Consider the following 8,444-nt stretch of genomic DNA (forward strand, 5'->3'; position numbering starts at 1 on the left):
TAGAGGAATGCTTCATTTTGGTCTGGTTTTCTGATGAATTATCCCATGCAAACTGCATTAGAAAATGTTCATTTAGCTGGTAATTTGTGTTATTATCATGATTTATGCAGTCACGATGCAATATGTTCTTGCTCATCAAGCTGACTTTTCCACTTTTGGTCAAACTCAGTTTTTTTCTAATTTGTCACTTTCCAGAAATGTGTGGATTATAATTTTCATGTTCTTGGTCTGGCTGATTCAGAATTATCTGAAGGGTACCAGGTTGGAGAGCACAGGCATACACCTTGAAATCAGGACAAGATCAAAATCTCAGTGAATTGCCTCTGCGCCATTATCCAGAGAATCTCTTGAAAATATTCTTTAGAATAAATTTACAGGAGATTTTTAAACCGACATAGCAGCATACTAAATGCTTGGCTGGAAGCATTCACAGAATGTGCTAGTGTTTACCATGTCATCATGTCATATTACATTTTGTATGACATCGCCTTCAGAATTACATCCTTCAAAGACCATTATTCCCCTTCCTCCCACCTCTTCTTCCTTAAGTGAGCTTTAATCAGGAGGTAACAAGGCATATATGACCCTGCCCTCTGGAATAACATCCCCCCAGATATCTGTATAGCTGCCTCCCTGGTGATGCTATCACTGAAAATATGGTTATTCTCCAAAGAGTTAGGATGGCTGTCAAGCCCCCATATGTTTTTTTTTAATTTTCTATTGATTTTCTTTTCTTTTCTAGACATCTATGATTTTTGTTCTTTTAACTTTGCTATTTGTAAATTTGTAAGTTCCCAGAGTTTGGAGGAGTTGGGTAGTCTTAAAATTGTAAAAGCAAAATTCAATTCAAATTAAATGACCAGGATACGTTTCTTTCATGAAGAGATACAAGTAGTGAAGAGATACAAGTAGTGTATTTGAAAACCCGGGTAAAAATATTGTTAAGCTACTAAAATACCATGAGTCATGCTGGATTTCAAGGCACTTCACAGTTATGAACTGATCCTGTTGAGAAATTTGTAGATCTGAATTAAATCTGTACTAACAAGTACAATAGTAAAGTTGTGGCTTTGTTCAGATTAAGTTTCATTTTGTTAACTCATATTCATCCTTCACTGCATTTGGATCAGGTGTTCTTTATAGTATAAAGTTAATATCAAAGACAATAGAGTTTGATATCATTGGCAGAATAAAAACTAACCAATAACCTGATGAGTTTTCCTAGTGGAAAAGTAGATCCCAATGACTCCTATGGGACAATAGGATGAGGCATAATTCTTCAATATCTTTCTCTTGGAGCTGTCAGTCTTGATCTACAACAGCGCTTCGCTCTCCAAACCAGATATGAGTTCAGATTGAAAAGAATCCAATACCTTTATCAAGAAAATACTGTGTTCTGTTGCTATCATATATTCTAGAATTTTACTCAGAAAGACAGAGCAATAGTTATTTAATTAGAAGGCATTCCAGTCTTAATAGCACCATCTGATTTTACAAATGGAAATGGCCACCTAAACTGATTCTGTGCTTGGGAAATTGCAGCAATGATTTTGCATTCGTTTGTTTGAGGTTTTCTGTTCATAACTACGTTTTCTCCCTCTCCCAATAAAATAGAAAAGGATACCCATCTAAAGCACTTCTCCCCCTGCCCCTCCACACACATAAACTTTTTTTTTTTTTTGTTAAAATTCTTAAAATACTTTGGTCTTAAATGAATACATGAGATGACGGCCTTCCACACTTTCCCTATGAATCAGAACATGGATGCTGAGGGACATTGTTCTTCCAGCAACATCTGGCTCTTTAGGAGGAGCCATAGGAGCATCTTCAAAGATGTATTTCTCCCTCTCACGTGGTTAGGCTGCTGGTTGCCCGCTTTATCTTCCTGGATGTAATTTTTCTCTTTGATTCACTGATAATTTTGAAGAAAATGGTGCATTTATATCCATTTTGAATACAGCTCTTTACAAATGTTTCATTTGATCTGAAAGTAGATCTTTTTTTATATCCTCTTTATATGATTTCAGTATTAATTTGTCTTTTGGCTCAGGTACTGCACATATCTACCTTGGCTGATATTATACATACATTATCATTTCTTTATTCATGCCGAAGATAAGTTCTATAGGTAAGTATGGGCAAAAGCTGGTAAAACACTAGTGAAATCCTACTTCATAAATAATTAAAAGTTCCAGTTCAAATTTTTAATCAAATCAAATGCCAGTTAATCTGGCAAAAAGTCATTTGTGTTATAATTGCAAATCATAATTATTATGCTGCTACTGAATGTTATTATGAATTAGAATGAAGAGTGAACAGTCAGTCCTTAACTTCAAGCAATACTGTATTAGTGCTTATTTCCACTGAGTATAATATTGAGTGTAAATAGACAGGTTCTATCAGTTTTAATTCTATCTTTATATGATCATTTATAGCAGACCAAGAGGAGTTTAATACAGTTTCTTCTTCTGCACTGAGTTAATGTGACAGATGAATTGAAAAGGAAGTAGTTGTAGGATTATTGGTCCAGCTGCCCAATATGTCTATTTCCACCTTTCCCAATGTCATGTCATTCAGAAAGGTTGGGATTACAATAGTAATTTGTAGAATTGGATGGCCTGTAGTTACTGGGACCATCCTATTCTGCTGGAAATTCTGAGTTATATGGTTAACTGGTCTGGACACTGGGCACCGACCGAGGCTGGGTTATTTCAATTGGCAATAGCTCTTCCAAAGCCCAAACAGGCATTTGTTATTCTTGTTACTACAGATTTACAAATGGTTGAAGAATAAAGTATTTTTGATATGCAAAACATAATTATTGAGTAATAGACTGCTGCTAAAAGAATGACACTTCATAATACTTTCAGATCAATCATGAGGCCATTTCCTAGCCCTAATGTGTGATGAATGGAAATGATGAATTTAACTGTGTGTACACCTCTTAGGTGTATGGCTTCTAATCTTTACAAAGTAACTTCAGAAATGCTGAAGAAACAAATTTTCTTCCTTCGTAGAGGGTTGAAGTAGATCACAGGAAAATAGCCTGTGACCCTGCAGCTGTATGTGGACCAAACATCTTTTCGTGGCCCTTGGAACATATCTGGATGAACAATGAAAAAGAAGAGGTAGATTTCTAGTGCTCTTAGACTAAAAAAAAAACAAACTAGCAGTGCTTGTGTAAATCCTAAAAAATAAAGACCTCCTTCCCATGAGGACAATATGGAAAACCTCATGAGTGCAGCATGGCCTGACTCCCTTTGTGTCATTGCCCCACACTCTCCACTCCATATCATTATACAGTCTGCTGTGATCCTGACGCAGCCATGGGTGAGGGCAAATGGGTGGGTTTCGCTATAGAACTGATTTTTACCTGTGTTGCAAGTGCCATCTTAACTCTTTTTAGTCATTCCCTGCCTCCAGAGACAATGGTGATCTACTCTTCCTCCCAATTCCTCCCAATATTAAATAGTTAATGTACCAAAAGACATTTGGCCCCAGGTTTGTTCATTTTGATATCTCAATTATCTTTCAAACATGGATTTTAATTTTTCTATAGATTAAAAGAGATTTTTCTATATCTGTCTGTCTATCTGCCTATCATCTATCATCTATCTATCTCTATCATCTCTATATATTTATTTATCATCTATCTGTCATCATCTATCTATCATCTATCTAATCTTAATGTCACTCTTGACTCACAGCAACTGTCTGGAAAAGTCCCTCATTTTCTTGCAGAGGTGGGCTGCTGCCGGTTCAGACTGGTTCAGGCTAACTCGTTGTTACAATTCTGTGCAGTTCGGCAAACGCAAATCCCACCACTGATTGACCCTGTCCGCTCCACCCCGCTCCAGCCCGCTCTGCCCCACCCTGCCCTATTTCACCTCGCCCGCCTTGGCTGGTGGCTAGTCACGCCCATGCCCACCTACTCTTTGGTTTGCTTGCCCAGACCATGTGGCCCAGCTGATCTCCGTGCCTCGCTTTCCTGCCTTCGCCGCTGCCTACCCCACTGGCCACGCAGGCCAGCTGATCTCCATGCCTCACCCGCTCTGCTCACCCATGCCCATGAAAGTAAAGCACTCAGCCGAAGGGCCACCTCAGGGTGGACACGGTGAGGCTTGGCCACCTTTCAGGCCTGGCTCTCACCATCCTTCTGCCTGCATGCCGCCCGCTCACCCTTTGCCTCGGGTCAGGGCCTGGGGGACGCTCCAGTGAGTGAAAAAATATCTCTGAAAATATGACACAATGGGCTACGAGTTGTCTAGTGGTTTTATAATTCCATTGATGCAGTCCAAAATTGCATTTACCTTTTTAGCACCTGTTAGGTTGCAAAAGATGATCATGTGACCTTGGGACACAGCAACAGTCATAAGCATGAACCAGTTGCCAAGCATTTGAATTTTGATCCACATGATCCTGGATGCTACCAAGGTCGTAACTGTGAAAAACGGTCATAAATCATATTTTTCAGTGACATTGTAACTTTGAATGGTCACTATATGAACTGTTGTAAATCGAGGACTACCTGTATTATGAAGCCAGATATTTCCCACATAATGCCTCTGCAGCTGATTTTTTTTCTTCTTAATTGGAGAACTCTGCACTTATCTGTATTAGATTTCAGTCTGTAATTTTCACTCTTATTTTATAATAAGTCATTCTTCATTCCATACCCCATATCTTATCTATAAATAAAGCCACAAAACATAATCTCTTCAGTCCTAATGTCAGCAGAAAGTCTGTAAGGTATTGCAAAGGTAACAAAGTATCTTGTAATCTTGATCAAATAACCCAACTTTATATTTCTTCCTTTTATTTCAAACAATACTATTTTTTAAATAGTAATAGTTTTTAGAAATAAAAAGAAGAAATATATCCATGTTTCTCTTCATTTCTTCTTTGTCCCCTCACAGAGAGTACTTCAAAACCCTGTTTTGTATCCAGGTCATTTAATTTGGCTCGTTTTCTTGGCTTTTCATTTGTATTTCCCTTTTATTGTATTATTGTATTATTTTTATTGTATTATTTTATTGTATTTCACCTTTGATATCTTGTTGGATAAAATGTGTTCTACATCTGTTGTTTCTTCAATAACATCCTTTGGACATAATCTATACAAGCAGAAATCATTACTGGCATTATTTTATATAATGGCTATTTTATGATTCCATTCTTAAATATTTTAAAATCTCTTTCAATATTTTCATTCTTATGTTTTGCAACATTTTACAGGTCTGTAAATCTTTCTTTTACCTAAACATTTTGGCCTCCTCTAGAATCCAGTTTTGAAATCATGAAATTGCTTATTTTTGTTTTGTCTTGTAAAAACCAAAAAGAATCTATTTCCCATGACAAGATGTTTTTTCTTTATAATTAATTCAAAAAGTATCAATATTCCAATTTTATCTGGACACTTAGTCCATTTATAACTTTCTAAGATCAAAATCATATTTAGCTTTTTGCTGTTTACTTTATATTCTTTAAATTATTAAACTTGTGATTAAAATTTTCTTTAATTTAGGCTTGAAGGCAGACTCACATAGCATATTCAAATTTGTCATTCTGAAGGGCTCTAATAATTTAGAAGTAGTTAATGAGCAATTTCAGAAGTAATTAGAAAGTGAGGCTTGGAAACTTAATGTGGTTTGAAAGTTTCCAGCAGAGTTGCAAGCAAGATGGTTAATCCCAACATCTCCCAGTGTTCAACCTGTGGCAACTGCTTTCTTATAGTCTCCTCACAACAAACACCTATCTAGAACACAGGCGAATAGTTTTTTGTCTTCTCCTTATCCAGAAAAGTTCCAAAGAGCTGGTTTGCTCACCGTTCCCTAGTCTTTGCCATGGTCATCAGCTCGGCTATCGCAGAGCCATCTTCAGTTCTCCATACCTCTCCAAAAAGTTGATAGTTCACTTCAGTTTGATGAAGAACTGTTGAGCTATTTATGAATATTGTTGTGTACACATAATAGATCCACCAAATTATTCCTGCATAACAAACTCACTATTCCACATGTCCAGGATTACATGCTGCATTCCAGAAAGAATGTGCTGAAAATGTTCTAAAGAAGTTATCCAATCAAAAAAAAAAAATATGGGGGGTTGGGTTGGGGAAGTAAGACAAAAGTTATGAACGTCTTTACATAAGAAGAACATTTACTAGTAGAATTGCACACATTCTTTTTCAGTGGGTTACCAAGAAAATCCATGCATGGACAATTCTTACACCCACTTTGATGAGACAGGTTAAATTGAAGATACTTTCACATAGTCCCCAAGTTCTTAGAATAATTCCTGCACCATGCTATAAACATCCTCAGCACCACCAACATTGTTCATGAACCAATCAGTATTTCCCCACCTAATAAGTACCAGGATGCAGTGTTTCAAATTTCTTTCCAAAAAGATACTTCGGGAGCAAAGAGTTGAACGGAATAAGAAGAAATGCTTCTTAAACTGGAAAGTTATCCATGCATCTAACCTGGAAAAATTTCCCACATTCATTTCTTCAGCTGAAACTTCAACTTCAGCTGAGTTGCAAAAGGGTAAAAGAAGGACTGGTGTAGCACCAATCCTAAATTGATGCAAATATCATGGGTTGGCCCCTGAGATAAATTTAACTAATGCACTTTATAACCAAAAGAAACACTAACTTCTCTAGATCTTGTCCAACCCTCAACTCAATAACTTATACTGCTAGTTTAAAGGTGTATTATTTTATACTTAATGCACTGATATCCAAAAAAACCCAGACACTTTCTGAGACCTTGGTACTTTCAAGGCTATACTTTTCTCTAAGAACAAAGTATCAGTTTCCCTCTTGAATACAGATTTTAATGCTTCTTCCATACACAGAAACACAGTAAAACAGCTTCTGGTTTAGCACTCTTTTTATTCACTGAACATTCACAAAGTTCAAAATTTTGTCTCTTCCTGTACTTTGCATCATTTTCAAATGACTTTTTCTACAGCTTCTTGACAGTGCTACATCCACTGATTCCCGGTGTGCTTCCATAGACAGTGGCAGCTCCCTTTTAGTCAGTCTCAGATGCCACATAAGTGTTTGAATTTAGCAGTGGTATGCTTATGAAGTCAGAGGACAGTATTCTTTTATTAACTGCTGATAATATTTCCTTTGTCTCCCATGTTCTTTTTGTCAGTAAAATTAAAAAAAAAGCACCTGGGATAAGATAACAGCAATTAGAATTCATTTTCTTTTCATTTAACTTGATACCCTATATAATTTTTACCCCTCCCCATTTCGTCTTTCTAAGTAGCTTGAGATTAGAAGGGCTACAGTGACCTATGACACATCTACAGAATACCCAGGAGTAATTCTTGGTGTTAACCTTCAATAAACGGATGGATTATATTACACATAATAAGATGGCTAAATATAGGCACAGCCTATGAATTAAACATGACCCCAACTTTGCATGATGCTAATTTATTCTGGCACATCTTGATCATTGTGATGCAGCTGTGTCCTTCCCACTCTTTTTTTTTTAATTGTCCAGTAGCCGTCCTTTATAATCTAGTTGCTTGCCACACACTGTACATCTTTGTTAACTCCTTTGCAACGTGTATGAGCCATTTCAAAGGGTTATCCATCCATTTCAACCACTAAAAATAATCAGGAAGAATAGAAACTGTTCATAATTACGGTAGTTGATTATGGTGGCCATCCAAGATAAGACAAGGCTGCACTCTTAACAGTCCAATAGGTGGACTATACTTAAACAGCAAGAACATTGAGAATTCCTCTGTGATTGATCTCAGAAATGACACAAAACTCCAGCCCTGGTGGCTGCCCTGAGTTTTGACATAAAACGTGACGAATATTGCATCAGCTCATGGTCCATCTGATTCTGGTGGACTTTGATTCTGTTGAAGCTATTCAGATTCACAGTGGCTCTACAAGAAGTCAGGAATGGATGAGAAAAGCCATTCTTAGTCTTTCTACTGTTTAACCATTTTAACTGGGAAAGTCAAGGGGTGATGTTGGAAGTCTCACACTCTATCCTAAACTTTAATCACTTCCCATATATTGTACATATTTATTGATAGAACAGTGAATTGCTTTTTAAAAATTACAATAAAGGAAACAGGCAACAAACCCATCAGCTGCACTATTGTGAGCCTTTCATTTATCATCAGAGCAACTAGAGAGTGTTAGATTTTTTCATAGTTTTTTTTTTAGCTAACTAAAATAGTTGAAGATAGTATAAAGCCCTATCCCATGACAGCTATTTTATGAGACATCTTTTCAAGATTCCAAATGTATCCAGTGCCCCCCAAATGCTGCTATTATCGATTCAGGGTAGAAATCTAATATTCAATTAAACTAACCAAGCAAAACAAAGTTGTATTAAATGACGTTCTCCTCTGGGCTTGGCAGCTAATTTGCTTTGTATTGTGTGTCAACTTTTGCACTGCTTTGTTGC

The sequence above is a fragment of the Pituophis catenifer genome, unplaced genomic scaffold (assembly GCF_029215685.1).
Source record: "Pituophis catenifer annectens isolate HBS135680 unplaced genomic scaffold, rPitCat1.0.hap2 SCAF_1, whole genome shotgun sequence".
NCBI lineage: Eukaryota > Metazoa > Chordata > Lepidosauria > Squamata > Colubridae > Pituophis > Pituophis catenifer.